Source organism: Bubalus kerabau, chromosome 3, assembly GCF_029407905.1.
Source record: "Bubalus kerabau isolate K-KA32 ecotype Philippines breed swamp buffalo chromosome 3, PCC_UOA_SB_1v2, whole genome shotgun sequence".
Classification (NCBI taxonomy): domain Eukaryota; kingdom Metazoa; phylum Chordata; class Mammalia; order Artiodactyla; family Bovidae; genus Bubalus; species Bubalus kerabau.
In genome coordinates this window covers 62,293,295-62,317,183 of record NC_073626.1, presented here as the reverse complement: position 1 = coordinate 62,317,183, position 23,889 = coordinate 62,293,295, and the positions used below count along the sequence as shown (strand labels likewise).

Here is a 23,889-nt window from a genome sequence, read left to right as displayed (position 1 = left end):
AAAATACGTAAAATAAAGTTAAAAATAAATTTTTGTTTTATATTGAAATATAATTGATTTACAGTGTTGTGTTAGTTTCAAGTGAACAACCAAGTGATTCAGTCATACATATATCTGTTTTTTCAGATTCTTTTCCTGTTTAGTTATTACAGAATTTTGAGTGTAGTTTGTACTATGCAATATATCTTTGTTGATTATACATTCGATATATAGCAGTGTGTATATGTTAATCCCCAAATCCAATTTTATCCCTCCCTCCCCCTTTGGTAATCATTAGCTTGTTTTCAAAGTCTGTGAGTCAGTCTGTTGTCTCTTTTGTAAATAAGTTCATATGTATCGTATTTTAGATTCCACATATAAGTTGTATCACATGGTATTTGTCTTTGTCTGACTTACTTCACTTAGTATGATAATCTCTAGGTCCATCCATGTTGCTACAAATGGCCTTATTTCATTCTTTTTATGACTGAGTATTATTCCATTTATATATGTACCATAACTTCTTTATCCACAAACCATAGATAGGATACTCCTTGACATAAATTGCAGCAATATCTTTTTAGATCCACCTTATAGAATAATGAAAATAAAACAAAAATAAACAAATGGAACCTAATTAAACTTAAAGACTTATACAAAGGAAACCATAAAACAATGAAAAGGCAACCCACAGAATGGGAGAAAATATTTGCAAGCAGTATAACCAACAAAGGATTAATCTCCAAAATATTCAAACATCTCATGCAGCACAATATCAGAATAATGAACAGCATCAATCAGAAAATGAGCAGAAGATCTACATAGACATTTCTCCAAAACAGACATACAGATGGCCAAAACCACATAAAAAGATGTCCAGCATAGATAAATATTAGAGCAATGCATGCTGTCCATTTAGTTTTAATCTATATTGTTTTTGTTCAGTCACAAAGTCATGTTCAACTCTTTGCAACCCTATGGCCTGTAGTACATCAGGCTCCTCTATCCTCCACTGTTTCTTGGAGTTTGCTCCAATTCATGTCCATTGAGTCAGTGATGCTATCTAACCATCTCATCCTCTGCCACCTCCTTCTCCTTTTGCTTTCAATCTTTCCTAGCCTCAGGATCCTTGTCAGTAAGTTGATTCTTTGCATCAGGTGGCCAAAGTACTGGAGCTTCAGCTTCGGCACCATCCTTCCAATGGATATTCAGGGTTGATTTCCTTTAGGATGGACTGGTTTGATCTCCTTGCTGTCCAAGGGACTCTTAAGAAACAATTTGAAAGCATCTGGTCTTCAGTGCTCAGGCTTGTTTATGACCCAAATCTCACATATGTACATGACTCCTGGGAAAACCATAGCTGTGACTATATGGACTTTCATTGGCAAAGTGATGTCTCTGCTTCTTAATATGGTGCCTAGGTTTGTCATAGCTTTCCTTCCAAGAGGCAAACATCTTTTAATTTCATGGCTGCAGTCACCTTCCCCAGTGATTTTGGAGACCAATAAAAGAAAAGATCTGTGATTGCTTCCACGTTTTCCCTATTTGCCATGAAATGATGGGACTGGATGCCATGGTCTTCGTTTTTTGAATGCTGAGTTTCAAGCCAGGTTTCTCATTCTCCTCTTTGATGCTCATTAAGAGGCTCTTTAGTTCCTCCTCACTTTTGGCCACTAGAGTTCAATTATCTGCATATCTGAGGTTGTTTATATTTCTACTGGCAATCTTAATTCTGGTTTTTGATTCACACAGCCTGGCATTTTGCATCATATACTCTGCATAGAAGTTAAATAAGCAGGGTGACAATATACAACTTTGCTGTACTCCTTTCCCAATTTATATATGTCCTTATATTTTAAAGTGAATTTCTTGTAACAACACTGTTTGCATTGTGTTTTTTAATATTCTTTCTGACAATCTGTCTTTAATTGATGTTTTTAGACTATTGATATGCAAAGCAACTATTGAAATAGTTGGAATATTATCTCCCATATTCATTGTTATTTTAAGCTTGTTGCCCATTCTTTTTAGTCCTATTTTATGCCTTCTAATCTTTTCTGTATTTTTTAGTTTTAATTGAGCATTTTATATGATTCCACTTTCTCTTGCCTTCTTGGCATATCAGTCGTATTTGTTTTTTTTCTTACTTTTTCTAGTGGTTGACCTTAATTTGCAATATAAGTTTACAACTGATTCAACTCTACTTCCAAATAATATTATTCCATTTCATAAGTAGTATGAGTCCCTTATAATATCAAAGTAATCTTAATTCTCTCTTCCTTTTCCTTATATCCTTGCTGATATTCATTTTACTTATACCTTAATGTGTGTGTGTACACACACACACACACACATCACATAATTGAATGTATGTTGCTATTATTATTTGAACAAACCATTTTATGATAGATCAATTAAGAATAAAAAAAATGAAAGTTTTTATTTTACTCCCTGTACCTGCTGTGATGATCTTACTTTTTTATGTAGATCAGGTTTTTGACCTATGTAATATTCTTTCTCTTTAAGGAACTTCTCTTAACATTTCTTGCAGGACAGGTCTACTGATAACATATTCCTTCAATTTTCTGTTGGTCTGAGAGAGCCTCTATTCCTCCTTTACTTTTGAAGGATAATTTTTTAGGGTACAAAATTTTATGTTGGTGTTTTTTTTTCTCAACAATTTAAATATCTCAGTCCGCCCTCTTCTTGCTTGCATGACTTGTAAGAAGTCAAATATACTTATCTTTTTCCTTTTTATAGATAAATAATCTTTTCCTCTCCTGTCAGATTTTTTTTCTTTTACTTTAATTTTCTATAGTTTGAAAATATTATGACTAGGTGGTAGTTTTGGAATTTATTTATCTTGGTATTCTCTGGGCTTCTTTTATATGTGGTTTGGTGTCTGGTATTAATTTGGGGAAATTTTCAGTCATTACTGTTTCAATTATTGCTGCTCTTTCTTTCTTTCTTTCTAGTATTGACATTATATGTATAGTATATCTTTTGAAATTTTCCCACAGTCTTGGGTGTTCTGTTTTCAGTATTTGTTCACTTTGCTTTTCAGGTTTAGTGATTTCCACGGAGATATCCTTAGATACAGAGTTTCTTTCATCACCTGTATCCAGTATTCTGATAACACCAGCAAAGACATCCTCTTTCTATTGCAGTATTATTGGTCTCTAGTATTTCTTTTTGATTCTTTCTTGGGATTTCCAGCTCTCTAGTTACATCTGCTATTGTGTGCTGTCTACTTTATCCATCAGAAGAATAAGCATATTAACGACAGTTGTTTTAAATCTTGTTCTGATAATTTGTGTCCTTACCATGTGTGGTTCTGTTGTTTGCTTTGTCTCTTCCACATTATGTTTTTTGCCTTTTGGTATGCCTTGTAAATTTTTCTTGACAGCTGCACATGATCTGAAGTAAAGGGCTTTAGTAATGTAGTAGTAAGGTATGTGTGGAAAAGAAGCATTCTATAGTCCTGTGATTAGATATTAGTCTGTGGTGATCCTATGCATCTGAACTGTCAGCTTCATAAGCATTTCTCCATTTGTTTTCTTGCCCCTTAGGTGGGACAGGATGGCTAGAGTGGGCTGCAGTTGAGTATTGCTCATTTCCTACGTGGAAGACTAGAATTGACTAGAGTTGAGCATTTCCTTTCCTTGAGGTCAGTTAGGTTCTAAAAATACCTCAGCCTGATAGGCTCTGGTTAATTAATTTCTCCTGTGGGCAGGCCTTGTTAAGAGTGGAGGGCTTTGGCATATTTCAGAATGGTTCTTTCTCCCCTCCCTCTGTCCAATGGATGTTTCGCTGATGTTTACTGTGAGAACTTGTTAGAGCCTCTGGAGATTAAATCTCACAAAACTGTAGGGGCTCCTCTATAACTGGATATCCCTGGAGCTGTTAGCTGTCAAAGTTGTTCACTCTGAGCCTCAAGCAGCTAATCAGTTATAATTCAGGTTTTCCTACTCTGGCGTTGATTCCTGTTGTAGTTTCCCCCTGTGAATCTCTGCTCAGGTAAGCCATGATCCCTGGTGTTCATCTATCTGTATGTCTGGTCTTGCTGACAGCAATTCATCTCATGTCATTATTTTCCTAAAGATTCTAGAAGAATTGTTGATTTTCTGGTCTGGTCAGTTTTTCTATTTTTTAGGATGAAATGGCCACTTACAAACTCCTTACATGTAGAACCAGAAGCTGGAAGTTCCCTCACCTTGTCTTTTAACCTCTGTTTTAAAAAATTTCCTTATGTCTGCCCAGGGCTGGAAGAAGCACAAACTGGAATCAAGATTGCCAGGAGAAATATGAATAACCTCAGATATGCAGATGACACCACCCTTATGGCAGAAAGTGAAGAGGAACTAAAAAGCCTCTTGATGAAAGTGAAAGAGGAGAGTGAAAAAGTTGGCTTAAAGCTCAACATTCAGAAAACTAAGATCATTTCATCTGGTTGGTCCCACCAGATCAGATCAGATGAGATCAGTTACGTAGTCGTGTCCGACTTTTTGCGACCCCATGAATCACAGCACGCCAGGCCTCCCTGTCCATCACCAACTCCCGGAGTTCACTCAGACTCACGTCCATCGAGTCAGTGATGCCATTCAGCCATCTCATCCTCTGTCGTCCCCTTCTCCTCCTGCCCCCAATCCCTCCCAGCATCAGAGTCTTTTCCAATGAGTCAACTCTTTGCATGAGGTGGCCAAAGTACTGGAGTTTCAGCTTTAGCATCATTCCTTCCAAAGAAACCCCAGGGCTGATCTCCTTCAGAATGGACTGGTTGGATCTCCTTGCAGTCCAAGGGACTCTTAAAAGTCCTCTCCAATGCGACAGTTCAAAAGCATCAATTGTTTGGTGCTTAGGCTTCTTCATAGTCCAACTCTCACATCCATACATGACCACAGGAAAAACCATAGCCTTGACTAGACGAACCTTTGTTGGCAAAGTAATGTCTCTGCTTTTGAATATGCTATCTAGGTTAATCATAACTTTCCTTCCAAGGAGTAAGCATCTTTTAATTTCATGACTGCAGTCACCATCTGCAGTGATTTTAGAGCCCACCAAAATAGAGTCTGACACTGTTTCCCCATTTATTTCCCATGAAGTGATGGGACCAGATGCCATGAACTTAGTTTTCTGAATGTTGAGCTTTAAGCCAACTTTTTCACTCTCCACTTTCACTTTCATCAAGAGGCTTTTGAGTTCCTCTTCACTTTCTGCCATAAGGGTGGTGTCATCTGCATATCTGAGGCTATTGATATTTCTCCCAGCAATCTTGATTCCAGCTTGTGCTTCTTCCAGTCCAGTGTTTCTCATGATGTACTCTGCATATAAGTTAAATAAACAGGGTGACAATATACAGCCTTGACGTACTCCTTTTCCTATTTGGAACAAGTCTGTTGTTCCATGTCCAGTTCTAACTGTTGCTTCCTGACCTGCATACAGATTTCTCAATAGGCAGATCAGGTCGTCTGGTATTCCCATCTCTTTCAGAATTTTCCACAGTTTATTGTGATCCACACAATCAAAGGCTTTGGCATAGTCAATAAAGCAGAAATAGATGTTTTTCTGGAACTCTCTTGCTTTTCCGATGATCCAGCGGATGTTGGTAATTTGATCTCTGGTTCCTCTGCCTTTCCTAAAACCAGCTTGAACATCAGGAAGTTCATGGTTCACATATTGCTGAAGCCTGGCTTGGAGAATTTTGAGCATTACTTTACTAGCATGTGAGATGAGTGCAATTGTGCAGTAGTTTGAGCATTCTTTGGCATTGCCTTTCTTTGGGATTGGAATGAAAACTGCCCTTTTCCAGTCCTGTGGCCACTGCTGAGTTTTCCAAATTTGCTGGCATATTGAGTGCAGCACTTTCACAGCATCATCTTTCAGGATTTGGAATAGCTCCACTGGAATTCCATCACCTCCACTAGCTTTGTTCATAGTGATGCTTTCTAAGGCCCACTTGACTTCACATTCCAGGATGTCTGGCTCTAGGTGAGTGATCACACCATCGTGATTATCTGGGTCATGAACATCTTTTTTGTACAGTTATTCTGTGTATTCTTGCCACCTCTTCTTAATATCGTCTGCTTCTGTTAGGTCCATAGCATTTCTGTCCTTTATCGAGCCCATCTTTGCATGAAATGTTCCTTTGGTATCTCTGATTTTCTTGAAGAGATCTCTAGTCTTTCCCATTCTGTTGTTTTCTTCTATTTCTTTGCATTGATTGCTGAGGAAGGCTTTCTTATCTCTTCTTGCTATTCTTTGGAACTCTGCATTCAGATGTTTATATCTTTCCTTTTCTCCTTTGCTTTTTGCTTCTCTTCTTTTCACAGCTATTTGTAAGGCCTCCCCAGACAGCCATTTTGCTTTTTTGCATTTCTTTTCCATGGGGATGGTCTTGATCCCTGTCTCCTGTACAATGTCATGAACCTCATTCCATAGTTCATCAGGCACTCTATCTATCAGATCTAGGCCCTTAAATCTATTTCTCACTTCCACTGTATAATCATAAGGGATTTGATTTAGGTCATACCTGAATGGTCTAGTGGTTTTCCCTACTTTCTTCAATTTAAGTCTGAATTTGGCAATAAGGAGTCCATGATCTGAGCCACAGTCAGCTCCTGGTCTTGTTTTTGCTGACTGTATAGAGCTTCTGCATCTTTGGCTGCAAAGAATATAATGCATCTGATTTCAGTGTTGGGCATATGGTGATATCCATGTATAGAGTCTTCTCTTGTGTTGTTGGAAGAGGGTGTTTGCTATGACCAATGCATTTTCTTGACAAAACTCTATTAGTCTTTGCCCTGCTTCATGCCGTATTCCAAGGCCAAATTTGCCTGTTACTCCAGGTGTTTCTTCACTTCCTACTTTTGCATTCCAGTCCCCTATGATGAAAAGGACATCTTTTTTGGGTGTTAGTTCTAAAAGGTCTTGTTCATAGAACTGTTCATAGAACTGTTCAACTTCAGCTTCTTCAGCATTACTGGTTGGGGCATAGACTTGGATTACTGTGATATTGAATGGTTTGCCTTGGAAATGAACAGAGATCATTCTGTCATTTTTGAGATTGCATCCAAGTACTGCATTTCAGACTCTTTTGTTGACCATGATGGCTACTCCATTTCTTCTGAGGGATTCCTGCCCACAGTAGTAGATATAATGGTCATCTGGGTTAAATTCACCCATTCCAGTCCATTTCAGTTCACTGATTCCTAGAATGTCGACATTCACTCTTGCCATCTCTTGTTTGACCACTACCAATTTGCCTTGATTCATGGACCTGACATTCCAGGTTCCTATGCAATATTTCTCTTTACAGCATCGGACCTTGCTTCTATCACCAGTCACATCCACAGCTGGGTTGGAGGACCAACCTCACGTCCAAGGAGCCATGGCTGCGCGGGCGCAGGAGGAGCTAGAGGAGCTATCCCACGTTGAAGGTCAGTAAGGGCGGCGGTGAGGAGACACCCCTCGTCCAAGGTAAGGAGCAATGGCTGGGCTTTGCTGGAGCAGCCATGAAGAGATACCCCACGCCTAAGGTAAGAGAAACCCAAGTAAGACGGTAGGTGTTGCAAGAGGGCATCAGAGGGCAAACACACTGAAACCATACTCACAGAAAACTAGTCAATCTAATCACACTAGGACCACAGCCCTGTCTAACTCAGTGAAACTAAGCCATGCCCGTGGGGCAACCCAAGATGGGCGGGTCATGGTGGAGAGATCTGACTTAACGTGGTCCACTGGAGAAGGGAATGGCAAACCACTTCAGTATTCTTGCCTTGAGAACCCCATGAACAGTATGAAAAGGCAAAATGATAGGATATTGAAAGAGAAACTCCCCAGGTCAGTAGGTGCGCAATGTGCTACTGGTTGGTCCCACCACTTCATGGGAAATAGATGGGGAAACAATGGAAACAGTGGCAGACTTTATTTTTGGGGGCTCCAAAATCACTGCAGATGGTGATTGCAGTCATGAAATTAAAAGACGCTTGCTCCTTGGAAGGAAAGTTATGACCAACCTAGACAGCATATTGAAAAGTGGAGAGATTACTTTGCCAACAAAGGTTCGTCTAGTCAAGGCTATGGTTTTTCCTGTGGTCATGTATGGATGTGAGAGTTGGATTGTGAAGAAAGCTGAGAGCCGAAGAATTGATGCTTTTGAACTCTGGTGTTGAGAAGACTCCAAGGGACTGCAAGGAGATCCAACCAGTCCATCCTAAAGGAAATCAGTCCTGGGTGTTCTTTGGAAGGACTGATGCTGAAGTGAAACTCCAATACTTTGGCTACCTGATGCAAAGAGTTGACTCATTGGAAAAGACCCTGATGCTGGGAGGGATTGGGGGTAGGAGGGGCAGGGGATGACAGAGGATGAGATGGCTGGATGGCATCACCAACTGGATGGACATGAGTTTGGGTAAACCCCGGGAGTTGGCGATGGACAGGGAGCCCTGGCGTGCTGCGGTTCAAGGGGTTGCAAAGAGTGAGACACGACTGAGCGACTGAACTGAACTGACCTTCAAGTCTCTAGTTTTATCTAATATGAGGTTAACCTAATAGATTAAATTTCTAACTCAATATATTATTTTTAATTCTTTATTTTATATTTGAAACGTATTATTTCTAACGTGTCTGTTTTTGAATGTGCCTGCTTTTTCAATTTTATGTATTATGGTTATTCTTTTCTTATGACTTTGGTTCTTTGTATATTTGATTATTTAAACAGATGAATTTAGTTTTCTATACAAATGTCCTATTTGTTCAAAATTCTTGTGATTTTAAATTTATTTATTTTCTCATGATTCTAATGGTTAACTGTTATTCATATGCTTTTTAGTGTAAGATGCTGTGAATTCATCAGATTCATCTGTGAGAATTCTGTTCAGCTTTGCATGAGTTCCACTCCCCGCTGTGGAAATGTCATTTGGCAGATAACCTAGTTTGTCACAGTCTGTGATCACTTATGCACGTTTGTAAACTTCTGAGTTTGGAAACCACATGCAAATTGTAGATTCCAACCTTGGGCCATGTGGAGAAATGCTTTTCCCTCTCACAGCTCAGGAACACATAGCAAAGCATTGCAGTCTTCTTTTCCATGTCAGGGGATCTACAGTTCTAGAACTTTGTTGCTATAGCTCTTTAAAGTTACTTCTTTTATGTGGGAAGTCTCCATTTCAATAGTCACTCTGGATGGAACCAAGAATATTTATCCTGTGCCTGAATAGCCACGAAATAAAACTCTTGGTCTACCAAGCAGGACATTTTGCATTAACACACTCACCTGTACCAACATACACAAGTACATATACACACATACATATAAACACACTCTAGGGCAGTTAGAGTTTCACTTTCCATTTGGGTTTACAATTCTGTTTGTAGAATCTATGTGTATCACTTCATATCCTGTGATTGTGGTTTGATATATTTTATCCAGTATTATTAGAGTTTCAACAGATGGTTTTCCAGGTGATTAGGCCACCTAATTTCTTTACATTTAAAAAATAAATATAAAGCAATGTAAACTTTAATAATTGCTATATCACTTCATCAGCAGTTTATGGTTAGTGTTATGAATGTTGAATGTGAAAAAGTATCATTTTATGTATAATGGATTCATTCAGATTTTTCTGATTCTTGCTAAAGTTCTCTTTTCTTCAACTTTTGGCCTTAAATGGTGGAGACTCTTATTTTCATTTGGGTATTTGATTTTATTTTCCTCTTAAGAAGAGAGAAATTTGGCTGTCATTTGATGTTATTGTGAATTGATGCTTCTCCAGAGCCCACATAATGAAGTTTATGTTTTGAGCTAGTGAAGTATTTGTTATTACAAATTATGAAATGATACATTTTCATTTGTTTCTTCTGCAAGAGTGGATGATTTTGGACTTAACGGTAAATTAGAGAGCACAATAAAATTATATTTGACCAACTGGGATGACTGTGGGCAATCTGATGCTTCTTTTAGAGTTATTTGAGATGTTAATGTCATATTTCTTTCAATTTCTTTCCTTTACAAACTCAATCTGAACTTTTTCTTCCTTTGTTCAAAAATTCCAAGTAAGATTCCAAATGTTTCACTTAAGTTTAATGGTTTTGCTTCATATTTAATGATTTATATGTTGTGTACATGCCCTTTGGTTGATGTTCTGAACTCCATCTCTATGCTTTTTATAAATATTCCTCCTTCTAGTTAAGAGTTTCTAGAAATAAAACAATGCTGTTTTGTAGCATATCTCTTTTATTCATATAGAGATTATTATGCTGTATTGATTTTATGGAACAGTTCTTCAAGCAATTATACTGCAATATTAAATTTTCAAAATACCCTTAGGCATCATGGTACAACAAAGCAGATTAGTGACATCTGAGATTGACTGATGAGACTAATAGAAAATTAAACAACCAGTAGGCTTTGTTTGCTGTTATTTTAAGGAGGAAACAGAGAGATCAATAGCAGAGGTGGAATTTTTATTTTTAACAGATGTATTCATTTATATTATGTTTGCTAACTTTTATTTAGAATAATATGATATCTAAACATACATATATGTGTATATATAGACATTATACATGTATACATATGTGTTTACAAATTTTTATACTATTTATTGTTTCTATAGCATAGTTCATAATTACCAAACACTGGTGAAGTTCTTTATTAGTATTGATATTTTTCTAGAGAAGGAAAAAGTATTCCAGATATTGCATTAGTTTCTTTTTCTTTTTTTTTTACTTTACAATATTATATTGATTCTGCCACACATCAACATGAATCCACCACAGGCATACACGTGTTCCCCATCCTGAACCCCTCTCCATCACTCATTATCAAAGAAATGCAAATCAAAACCACAATGAGGTACCATTTCACGCCTGTCAGAATGGCTGTGATCCAAAAGTCTACAAGCAATAAATGCTGGAGAGGGTGTGGAGAAAAGGGAACCCTCTTACATGGTTGATGGGAATGCAAACTAGTACAGCCACTATGGAGAACAGTGTGGAGATTCCTTAAAAAACTGTATTAGTTTCTTTTCAAAAGAATTTTATCTGTATGGACATTTCCTTTGTTACTTTGCATGTCTCATCACTATTGAAGCTTTAGTGCACACACTAGTACCTTAACATGTAGAACTCTTTTTCATATATAGCCTTTAGGAAAAATTATAAACAAATCAGTCTTCCAAGAAGTACTGTTTGAAAGAATATTTTTTAGTTAATAATTCTGATATTTTTCTTCAATTGGTCTTAATACCAACCAACATTCCAAGTTCATACATATTCACATTGTTAACAAAGTTGGGTTCCACTACGTGATGCTCAGAGAGCAATGCTTGAGAGGCAAGTGTTGAGAGAAAAGAAACTTTCTCTAATCAGAAAAACTGGTGATCTGGGAAGAAGATGAATTCATAACCTAAAACCAACACTGAAGATTCTGATGGACAGTGAAAATTTTTCGAGGGAAAGGAAAAGTAACCTCAGCTAATCATTGAGATATGGGATTGGAATTGTAGTTATCATGTTCATACAGTTTGCTTGCAAATTGCTGAAGAATAGGGAAGAGATCTTGTCATCTCTTAATTACTTGTTCATTTTAATTTCTTTAATCTACATAAAGAATCAACAGGTTGGGCAAGCTATTATGAGACAAAAACATTTGAGAGGTGTGCATTCGCCAAAGATGAGTAAAGCAGGGATAGTTGCAATACAGTTTTAATAAAGTGACAAGACAAAAAGGGGCCTTCTGCAGAGAGCTCTTTCCTGCAAAGTTTCTTTCCTGTCAAAAGCTGCTTGTAAATCTCCACTTCTTACAATATAATCACATTTCTATGGGATTAGAAAGAATTATAAAACAAGATCTTAATGATCCAGATAACCATGATGGAGTGATCGCTCACCTAGAGCCAGACATCCTGGAGTCCGAAGTCAAGTGGGCCTTAGGAAGTATCATTGCAAACAAACCTAGTGGAGGTGATGGAATTCCATTTGAGCTATTTCAAGTCCTAAATGATGATGCTATTAAAGTGCTGCACTCAATATGCCAGCAAATTTGGAAAACTCAGTAGTGGTCAAAGGACTAGAAAAGATCTGATTACATTCCAATGTCAAAGAAAAGCAATTCCAAAGAATGTTCAAACTACCGCACAATTGCATTCATCTCACATGCTAGTAAAGTAATGCTCAAAATTCTCCAAGCCAGGCTTCAAAAAAATGTGAACCATGAACTTCCAGATGTTCAAGCTGAATTTAGAAAAGGCAGAGGAACCAGAGATCAAATTGCTGACATCCACTGGATCATCAAAAAAGCAAGAGTTCCATAAAAACATCTACTTCTGCTTTGTTGACTATGCCAAAGCCTTTGACTGTGTGGATAACAACAAACTGGAAAATTCTGAAAGAGATGGGAATACCAGACCACCTGAACTGCCTCCTGAGAAATCTGTATGCAGGTCAAGAAGCAACAGTTAGAACTGAACATGGACTATTGGACTGGTTCCAAATTGGTAAAGGAGTCTGTCAAGGCTGTATATTGTCACTCTGTTTATTTAATTTATATGCAGAGTACATCATATGAAATCCCAGGCTGGATGAAGCACAAGCTGGAATCAAGATTACTGGGAGAAATATCAATAACCTCAGATATGCAGATGACACCACCCTTATGGCAGGAAGTAAAGAGGAACTAAAATGTCTCTTGATGAAAGTGGAAGAGGAGAGTGAAGAAGCTGGTTTAAAACTCAACATTAAAAATAACTAAGATCATGTCATCCGGTCCCATCACATCATGGCAAATAGATGGGGAAACAATGGAAACAGTAAGAGACTTTATTTTGGGGGGCTTCAAAAACATTGCAGATGGTTACCACAGCCATGAAATTAAAAGACGCTTACTCCTTGGAAGAAAAGCTATGACCAACCTAGACAGCTTATGAAAAAGCAGAGACATTACTTTGACAACAAAGGTCCATCTAGTCAAAGCTATGGTTTTTCCATTAGTAACCTATGGATGTGAGAGTTGGGCCATAAAGAAAGCTGAGCACCAAAGAATGGACGTTTTTGAACTGTGATGTTGGAGAAGACTCTTGAGGATCCCTTGGGCTGCATAGAGATCCAACCAATCAATCCTAAAGGAAATCAAACCTGAATATTCATTGGAAGGACTGATGCCAAAGCTGAAACTCCAGTACTTTGGCCACCTGATGTGAAGAACTGAGTCACTGGAAAAGACCCTTATGTTGGGAAAGATTGAAGGCAGGAGGAGAAAGGGACAGCAGAGGAAAGATGGTTGGATGGCCTCACAGACTCAATGGACATGAGTTTGACCAGGCTGCGTGAGTTGGTGATGGACAGGGAGGCCTGGCATGTGGAAGTCCATGGGGTCACAGAGAGTAGGACTTGATGGAGTGACTGAACTGAACTGAACAAAGGTCCATCTTTTATACCCTCTTCATGCTGACATAGGGTGCCATATCCTTAGTGCGGCAGATGAGAGCATGGGTTTGTAGCATCTCTTTAGGGACAGTTTTAGTTGCCAATTTATGAATATGGTTAGAACAAGTTACAATTTGTGTGTGTGTGTGTGTGTGTGCATGCATGCGCACAAATGAGATGGATGATATGGTTGGATAGCATCACTGACTCAATGGATATGAACTTGGGCAAACTCCGGGAGATAGGGAGGGACAGGAAGGCCTCATGTGCTACAGTCCATAGGGTCTCAAAGAGTTGGACACGAATACTGACTAACCAACAATAACATATAGATTATTGTAAGCAGTAGTGTTAATACCATTCTCTTAAGGCCAGTTCTTGGAATTGTGCTAGCCATAGATTCACTACTACTCGAGATGGATAAATTTATGTCACAACTGTCCTCTGGTCATCATGCAGTTAGCTTTCCCCCTCTGGTGGCAGTTATAGTATCTGTAAAACAGCTCAAGGATATCCATCAGAAACTTCGTCAGTGATTCTATGTCCTAATCATTAGCTGCTTGAGCTTGCTCTTTTGTGACTCAGGGAGGCCTAGGAGGAGACTTCAGCTTTTCTACGAACAAGATGCAGGGGACATGGAGGGACCTTTGTACTTGGAGGGTCCAACAGATTTCTGCTTGGTTCATAATTCTTTCTTTGTTGATCTATTTATGTTCAATTGATTAGTGTATCAGGTTCTAACCCTTGTTACAGTAAGTACCAGGGGTCCTTAGCTGTGTTTTATAACCCTTGGTAAGTTGTTCAAAACTTTGTCTCAATATCTTCATTTGTAACACGGTAGTAGAATCTACTTCATAGGATTGTGTTGAGGACACTTTTTCTTAATATAAATTTATTTATTTTAATTGGAGGCTAACTACTGTACAATATTGTATTGGTTTTGCCATACATCAACAGGCATCCGCCACGAGTGTACACATGTTCCCCATCCTGAACCCCCTCATACCATCCCTCTGGGTCATCCCAGTGCACCAGCCCCAAGTATCCTGTATCCTGCATAGAACCTGGACTGGCGATTCATTTCTTATATGATATTATACATGTTTCAATGCCATTCTCCCAAATCATCCCCCCTCCCTCTCCCACAGAGTCCAAAAGACTGTTCTATACATCTGTGTCTCTTTTGCTGTCTCGCATACAGGGTCATCATTACCATTTTTCTAAATTCCATATATATGTATTAGTATACTGTATTGTTTTTCTTTCTGGCTTACTTCACACTGCATAATAGGCTTCAGTTTCATCTCTAAGCAAGGTGAAAAGACAGCCTTCAAAATGGGAGAAAAAAATAGCAAAAGAAGCAACTGACAAAGAGCTAATCTCAAAAATATACAAGCAACTCCTGCAGCTCAATTCCAGAAAAATAAATGACACTTTTATACACATAGACAGTTATAACAGTTCATGGTACACAGTGGTCATTTAGTAACTACTAATTATTATTATTTGCTATTTGTTTAAAAAGCTAAAAAGAAATATTTTGTCATAAATTATTGTTAATTTCACAGTATATTTGGTATCCATGACATTAAATTCTGGGAATTCTACCTTAATAAATACTTTTATATCTGTCCTAGACATTTCTGTCTCCCCAATCTCTAATTTTATATAGTCTATAAACTAATATTTCTTATTAGTTTTGCATAAAGTAATTTTTATGCAAAAGTCCTACTCTTTTAAACTAATAAGAAATATTAGTTTATGCAATAAGCTATACTTATAGGGGTCTTCTCTGGTAGCTCAGATGGTAAAGTGTCTGCCTGTAATGCAGGAGACCCAGGTTCGATCCCTGGGTCGGGAAGATCCTCTGGAGAAGGAAATGGCAGCCCACTCCAGTGTTCTTGCCTGGAGAGTCCCATGGACAGAGGAGCTTGGAGGGCTGCAGTCCATGTAGTCTCACAGAGTCAGACACGGCTGAAGCGACTAAGTAGCAGCAGCAGTCATGGCATCACTTTTAAAACTTTAGTGGGCTTTTCTAGAAATGAGCTTCAGCATTCTGAGTAAGGAACACACATTTTTTTGGTTTTCTTGTGTTGGAAAAAAGGTTAAAAATAAAATCTGCTATCATGGAAGTGCTCTATACAAGTGTAAAAAATAGAGAAAATAATTGTATTATTGAATAAGCATTAACTCAGACTGTTGTATGCATTTTAGGCTATCCAGTAAAGAAATTACAAAGACAGAAAGAGATCCCATGCTTTCATGTAGCAGGTTGATACAATTCATTATACAAAAATTAGGTATTTTATCCAAAGGAAAAATAATCTCTTATCTCTGAGAAAAGAAAAAAGTCACCAGTTGTAGCCAGGTCTCTAGAAAGACAGAAACAGGGAGACAGGCTGCAATCCTCCTTGATGTTCCCATTTCAAAAAGATGGCTCCAAGAACCTCAAGAAAGATTCCTGGGGTGAAAAACCAGCAAGAGTCTTATTTAGCTTTTAAAAGATTTAAGTACAATTCAGAGACAGAGAAATAATTTACATGAAAGGATTTACAAGTTTAAGTTATAAAGAAATGCTGTAAGAGAAGAGAGAACTAAAAGTTTCTTTTTCACATTGGGCACTAGGAAAAGTTCAAATTTTTGAGATTTTTTGTTATTCCTATTCTTGTCACAGTCTTCAAAAATGACATAATTTTCTGGCAATGCCTTATATCTCCCTGAAGCACATTGTGTTTGTGCTAATTCACACCATACCTTGCTACTTCCATGCCTTTACTGATGTAATTTATTCCCTCATCCTGAGACATCTTTGCTTTCTTTTTCTGGAAAACATCTAGGATCAGGCCAAATATTGTATTCTCTATGCAAATAAAAAAATACATTGTTTATCAAGAAGAGGTTTATTGCAACATACCAGTAACATATTTCTTATAAAAGTTTTATAGATTTATATAGAATACTATTGCACATGTTTTGTCTGAGTAGGGTAAATGTGACTAGGTTGTTGACCTGAAACAAATAGACTGACAGATATTTCTCCAGTATTGAGGTACTTATTTGAGATTAGCAGAGAATTGCAATTCAGAGTCTGCAACCATGGTGAGCTGCCTCCCAAATCCCTCCTAGCAAGGGAAGGAGACTGCTTTCTAGAGAGGAGAGGAAGATGGGAGTGGGAAGGTTATAGGGAAACAAAAAAGAGTTCATGGCTTTTCGTTGACTGAATCCTTGCCAAGAAAGAAGTCTTACTTCTTCTGGTTGGGCTCTGATGTCTCAGTGCGTGAGAACTTCCCCTTCTGGTTTTTCAGCTCCATTTAATTGAGATGTTTGTTATTTTTTTTGCAAGATGCTTGAGAAATATATAAGTTATATACATATATTTGGACTGAGAGTCAATAATCTATATCCACTGCACACGAGGAAACAAATAGCTACTCTGATCCCTTTGGAGTCTTTCAAGCTTCCTACTTTAGGAGCTTCATAAACATAGTAAGGTGAATGAGGTAGAGACTTAGAGCTTCCTGATTTTTAGTGAGGCATTATAAAAAATTGTCATTATAACATATCTATAAATTATAATAAATATGCTGGCAGTTCACTCTGCACTATAGTCAGCCATACTTTAGCTGAGAGGCATACATCAGCCTATATATCTTACAGTTTCCTTAGTTTGTATTTTAAAGTTATTAGGCATCTTACTCTTCAACTCAGTTAGCATCATGTCTAAAGCAAGAAGAGAGAAGAAACCATATTTCAATTTCCTGAAGAAGATTTCATTTCTTTGATAATGTATTTATGTTGGTAACAATCTGTAAGAACCCTAAATTATTTGTTTTTATCTCTATTTTTATAAAGTAGTAGTCAAGTATCAAAAATGAGTGTTGTTATTGTTGTTTAGTTGTGTCTGACTCTTGAGGCCCCATGAAGAGTAGCCCGCCAGGCTCCTCTGACCATGGGATTTCCCAGGGAAGAATACCGGAGTTGATAGCCATTTCCTTCTCCAGAGGCTCTCCTGACCCAGGGATCAAAACCACATCTCCTGCGCTGGCTGGTAGATGTTTTACCCCTGAGCCATCAGGGAAGCTGTGCTTGGTGTGTGTACACTTGCCCATCTTAGAAAAATGTGTTTCTAAGCGTTGTAGAAAACTGAAATGAAATCATATACACTAAATGGGATCTCAAAACCTGCAATGTCTTAAGATCCCAACCAAACTTATTTACATTTTTCTATTTTTCTGCACTTTCTGCTAGGAACATACCTAATGTTTTGCTGTCTAGCAACAGGGCAAGGTAGGTATATTCATGACAAGAACAGATAGCTGTAATATGGATGGTTCATTTGTTACTTAGCAGAGATGAAACTTCTTTACTTTATATATAAGATGGATCTTTTTTCAAAATTTGTCTCTGACTGTGACAAAGTTATGTTACAATCAGTTAAAATATTCAGAAGATAATAAATGCCTTCCTTATAGAGTTATTGTTAAGATAAAATAGCTAGTATATGTTTTAAAAAACACAAAAGTCTAGAACATAATAAGCACCCATAAGTGATACTTTTGACTAGGTGGTGTTGTTGTTGATTTTGACAATATTGATGATGATAATGAAGTTATTTCTATTTATATTTTAAAATTGACTAGAGCATATTTGTCTTATTTTTTAGTGTATTCAGTCTTTTTGGTGAGAAAAAATCATTTGATGCTGTATAAACATAGACTGTAGCACACCAGGCTCCTCTGTCCATGGAATTCTCCAAGCAAGAATAGTGGAGTGGGTAGCCATCCACTTCTCCAGGGGATCTTGCCAATCCAGGGATAGGGATTGAACCTGGGTCTCCTGCACTTCAAGCAGACTCTTTACTCTCTGAGCCACCAGGGAAGTCCTAGCTAGTCTACTTACTTACCTGCTATATAAACATGCATTTATTAAAGCTTTTTAATAGTTTTCCCTAGATTATATTTTCTTCTTATTTTAATATGAGTATAAACATTCATCCTTTCACCAAGTAGATCAGAGTTTATAGCTGGCAAAGTTGGTCTGAACGCTGAAACTTAGAACCAGACATCTTAATTGTAATATTAAATCAAGAAAAAAAAATTCAGCACCAGTGTTATGCTGTTGGCAAATTGCTGGTGCTTAGTTGACTGTTGGGAGAGAATGCTAGTTATGCAATTGCATTAATAATGATTCCACTGGAACCAGATGAGTCTCCGTGTCCTATTAGCCCATCTGAATTAAATCCTGCACTGCTTAACTTCTCTCCTTCTCTCATGAACTTTTCATCATATGATATAAAACATGTCTCCATGGAAACGAAAGCATTTCCCTTAGAAGACAAAAGGTGAATAATTCCTGCCAAATCCTATCATTATTTTTCAGAGACTACTTTATTTTATTACAAGTGAAAAAGCTTCAATAGCAGTCTGTACTCTGCAACTAAGAACAGGACAGTTTAATCATTTCAATAAGGCTGAAGAAACAGCCACTAAGAACTATTTTATTAACTTCCTAGAGGATTTGTGGTTGTACAACATTAAAAGATGCCTTACAGTAAACTAAATCCCAGGGGGAGGAAATAGTATAGTTCAACAACATAGGATAGGTCCGAAAAGCCCCAGGGGAGTATATGAACTATTTGGTCTTCCAACTACCTATCAACACAATGACATCGTGTCATATCTGTCTTTACCACAGGCTGTCTTGTATCATCATTACTTGTTTAAGTTTGATTTTTTAAGATTATTAAAAATGCTGATAATTATTTCTGACTTCTGATTACTTTGTGTGGAAACTTTATGACAGGGGCCACAATCTCCTACCATGCTTGCAGCTTTTGCACATTTCTATTGTCATTATTGTTTTCATGTATTTCTTTAATAAGGAAAATCCCACGGATGGAGGAGCCTGGTAGGCTGCAGTCCATGGGGTCGCTAAGAGTCGGACACGACTGAGTGACTTCACTTTCACTTTTCACTTTCATGCATTGGAGAAGGAAATGGCAACACACTCCAGTATTCTTGCCTAGAGAATCCCAGGGATGGGGGAGCCTGGTGGGCTGCCGCCTATGGGGTCGCACAGAGTCGGACACGACTGAAGCGACTTAGCAGCAGCAGCAGCAGCAGCAGCAATCAGAACATAAAACGTTACATTTTTTCATCTATGTCCTTTCAAAAAATCATGCAAAAATTGTCAATGACCTATCTCTCATTCCTTACCCCAAGATTTAGGGCTTTCTGTGTTTTACAAGGAAAACATAGCCTATTTTCTGTCTTCCATTTTTATCTCCTAAAAATATGTGGATAAGTGCGTGGCATCTATCTTTTGCAGCAGATGCAAAAAGTTTAAAGCAGGCTATTGGAAGTGAAGTTCATAAAGATAAGAAATAGGAGCACTTCCTGCACACAGCTATCAAAATCTTCCCAAACTAGTACATTAGACTAGTGGAGTTTTGAGAAGATAAAAATGACTTTAGGAGTAGAGAAGTAATATGTGTCTGCATACATGTGTGTATAATATTGTTTAGTCACTAGGTCGTGTCCATCATTTTTGTGTCCCTATGGCCTGTAGCCTGCCAGGCTCCTCTGTCCATGGGATTTTCAAGGCAACAATACTGGAATGGGTTGCCATTTCCTTCTCCAGGGGATCTTCCAGACCCTGGGATCAAACTGGAGTCTCCTGTATCACCTGTGGATTCTTTACCACTGAGCCACCAGGGAAGCTTGTGCATGGTACACACACACACACACACACACACACACACACACACACATATGTACATATACATGTGTTTGTGTATGTGTTTCATATTGTTGATTAATTTTAGATATTTTATCTGTATTTATGCAGCATTCTTAATGTAAATCAAAATTAAAATTAAAGTAAAAATACAAAGGAAAAGTTTTTGGTTTCCTCCAATGCAGTTGTTAAGAACCTAACCTATTAAATTTTTTTTTATTTGATAAAACAAGTTGATTATGTTGCTCTTTTTATTTTTTTTGAAAATCAAAAATGATGCAAAATAATAAATGGTTATAAACATGAGAAAGGACAGAAGCTGCTACAACCCCCATTCTTGCTTTAGTAACAAAATCTTAAATTTTATGAAGATACTGGCTCACCTGGAATAAAGACTAGAATCCCAGACTACACTGCAGCAAGTTGAAGACACGTAACTAATTTTGACTAATGTAGCGCTAATGTAAGTAATGGATACATGACCTTGTAAAAAAAAGGTCACTGTATCTTTTTCTTCTTTTCAGCTTTGGTTGTGATCCAGTGGACCATATGGATTTGAGTAATGCTATAAAGTGGCAGAGCAATAAGTTAGATTGAATTTAAATCCCTGACATTTTGATAATTACTGTATCTCTATTATTCTGATTCTTTGCTGTAGAAACTGAACTTACATTCTTATTAATGCAGAGCATAGCCTTTCATGTGAGTGAAAGTATTCATTTACTCATTCAGTTAATCAGTACTTACTAAGGGTCAACTATATACCAACAACAGATTCTTTCATGACAATTACCTTCTTCTGTGATATGCAGATAATTAATGCAATATAAATAAATATGAAATTAGAATTGGGTTGAAATGAGAGGATCTTAATGCAAACAGCTTCACGAACTAGAACACTGGAAAACTGGAGTTTTTGAAAGGTGCAAATGCCTTTAAAAGGAGCAATGATAATGATGGATAGGAACAGATAAGCTAAATAATAACATAGTATTTGAGGGAATGAAGTATTGAAGATGTGTTACTATCAGAAAAGAATAGGTCCAAAAAGGCCTGAAGGACACTCAAAAGCCACAAATTGATGGTAATAACTTCTTGTGTCATGGGATATCTTCAGAAATAAGTATTTATAAATATACATTAATAAATGTAAAAGCTATATTAAGAAGCAATATAATATTGACAATTTAAATATATTATTTTAAAACATAATATGTACTTAAAAATTATAAAGCCATCAGAAAATGCAAAATATACTCTTTAGCAAAAGAATGGAAAATTCAAACTAATTGGATAGAGTAGTAACATATAACATTATGTTTTTACCAGATGTGAAATTTAACATCTAGAGAAGAAATAAAACTATCCAAAAGTTTTGTTATACTACTCCAGAGAAACATTTGTGTATGTCTCTTTTAAAGCAGTGTGTTTATTTAATGTTCAATTTCAACTCTGGTAAATATTTATAAAATATTTTTATGAAAATAGTCCTTTGACTGTGTAGCTTAAATTATCTATTTCCTGTATATATCGGCTTTAAATTGTTTTGAAAATAACAATTTTGACTTATGCTATGGAGAGATGCTTGAATATTTAACAGATCAATTCATAGCATTTAAAAAGTGAAAAGAAAATATTGAGCTCCTTTCAAGAAGCAAAAATTATCATAAAGCATAATTCTGGCTCATTAAGAAATCAGACAATGTAAATCATATCATAATTGTCTCCAAAGTATTTTTTTGTTTTTATTTTCATTATTTAGAAGGTGAGTAAAAAAAGATCTTGCTATGATTTATGTCAAAGAGTGTTATGCTTATGTTTTCTTTTAAGAATTTTATAGTGTCTGGCCTTACATTTAGGTCTTTTTATCCATTTGAGTTTACTTTTGTGTAAGGTGTTAGAGAGTTTTCTAACACTTTAATTTTATTCTTTTACATGTAGTTTTCCCAGCACCACTTATTGAAGAGACTGTCTCTTCTCCATTGTATGTTCTTGCCTCCTTTATCATAGATTAGGTGACCATACGGAGAAGGCAATGGCCCCCCACTCCAGTACTCTTGCCTGGAAAATCCCATGGATGGAGGAGCCTGGTAGGCTGCAGTCCATGGGGTCGCTAAGAGTCAGACATGACTGAGCGACTTCCCTTTCACTTTTCACTTTCATGCATTGGAGAAGGAAATTACAACCCACTCCAGTGTTCTTGCCTGGAGAATCCCAGGGATGGGGAAGCCTGGCGGGCTGCCGTCTATGGGGTCACACAGAGTCGGACACAACTGAAGTGACTTAGCAGCAGCAGCAGCAGGTGACCATAGATGCATGTGTTTATCTCTGGGCTTTCTATCTTGTTCCATAGATCTATATTTCTGTTTTTGTGTTAGTACTATACTGTCTTGATTACTGTAAAAAAAAAAAGAAAAAAGGAAAGAAAACCCAATCGAAAACTGTGAGGAAGACCTAATAGGCATATTTCCAAAGAAGACATACAGATGGCCAAGAGGCACATGAAAAAATACTCAACATCACTAGGTATTAGAGAAATATAAATCAAAACTACAATGAAGTGTCACTACCCACTGGTCAGAATGGCCATCATGAAAAAATCTATAAACAATAAATGCTGGAGAGGGTGTGGAGAAAAGGGAACCCTCTTACACTGTTATGGGAATGTGGATTGGTGCAACCATTATGGGGAAGAGTATCAAAGTTCTTTAAAAAAACTAAAAGTAGAACTAACTCCTTAAATAGAACTAAAAACGATCCAGCAATCCCACCACTGGGCATAGACCCAGAGAAAACCATGACTCCAAAAGATACAAGCACCTCAATGTTTATCACAGGATTATTTACAATAACCAGGACATGGAAGCAACCTAAGTGTTCATTGACAGAGGAATGGATAAAGAAGATGTGGCACATATATAAAATGAAATATTACCCAGCCATAAAAAGGAATGAAATTCTGCCATTTGCAGAGATGTGGATGGACCTAGAGGCTGTCATACAGAGTGAAATGTCAGAAAGAGAAAAATGTATTATAAATTATCATATATATGTAGACTCTAGAAAAATAGTACAGATGAACCTATTTGAAAAGCAGAAATAGAGACATAGACACAGAAAATAAATGTAGGGACACCAAGGTGGGAAAGGGGAGGGTGGGATGAATTAGGAGATTGGGATTGACATATATACAATACTATGTATAAAATAGATAATCTTTTTATTTATTTGGTGTAGTCTGGTGAAAAAGCAATTATATACAGACGTGAATTCCAACCTCGAAGTAGCATCATTTTAACCCAGCCCTTGATAGGGCAGTGCCTTTAATTCAGGAAAAAATTAAAGGATACAGCAAATGCTCAGAAAGTATTTGTTGATTAAGTCATTATAATGCATGTGTCATAGCTAAACATTGAATATAGTTTAATTATACTCAGCTGCGTATTGTTAAGATGAGTCTTGTCAACTTTATAGAAGTATGAACAAATTGTTTTATACAGTTATCAATTTGTATTAAATTAGAAATCTGTTCAAATATATAGAAACCACATTTAAAACATAGGGTGCATACTTAAATATAGAATTATATAGTGCATAATTAAAAAAAAATTACTGGAATATAGTTGATTTACAATGTTGTGTTAATATAATGCATTGCATTAAGTTGATCTGATCTCAAGCCAGTCCCTCTACTTGGTCTCTATGACCCATCCTCTCTTCCCTGCTCAAGAAGTTTGGACCTATAATTTT

At 37.1% G+C, this 23,889-nt stretch overlaps 1 long non-coding RNA gene and 1 other non-coding gene across 3 annotated transcripts in view; both read left to right on the top strand.

The window, feature by feature from the left end:
- The first annotated feature begins 2,720 nt into the window (after positions 1-2,720).
- Positions 2,721-23,889, top strand: part of LOC129647673 (uncharacterized) — a 199,046-nt gene continuing 177,877 nt past the window's right edge. For both annotated transcript variants that reach the window (XR_008712423.1, XR_008712424.1), the window contains exons 1-2: positions 2,721-3,996; positions 7,295-7,415. This is a non-coding gene — a long non-coding RNA (uncharacterized LOC129647673). The remainder of the gene's footprint in view (positions 3,997-7,294; positions 7,416-23,889) is intronic.
- On the top strand, positions 15,193-15,266 carry TRNAY-GUA (transfer RNA tyrosine (anticodon GUA)). Its single transcript has one exon. It is a non-coding gene; the product is annotated as a tRNA-Tyr (tRNA).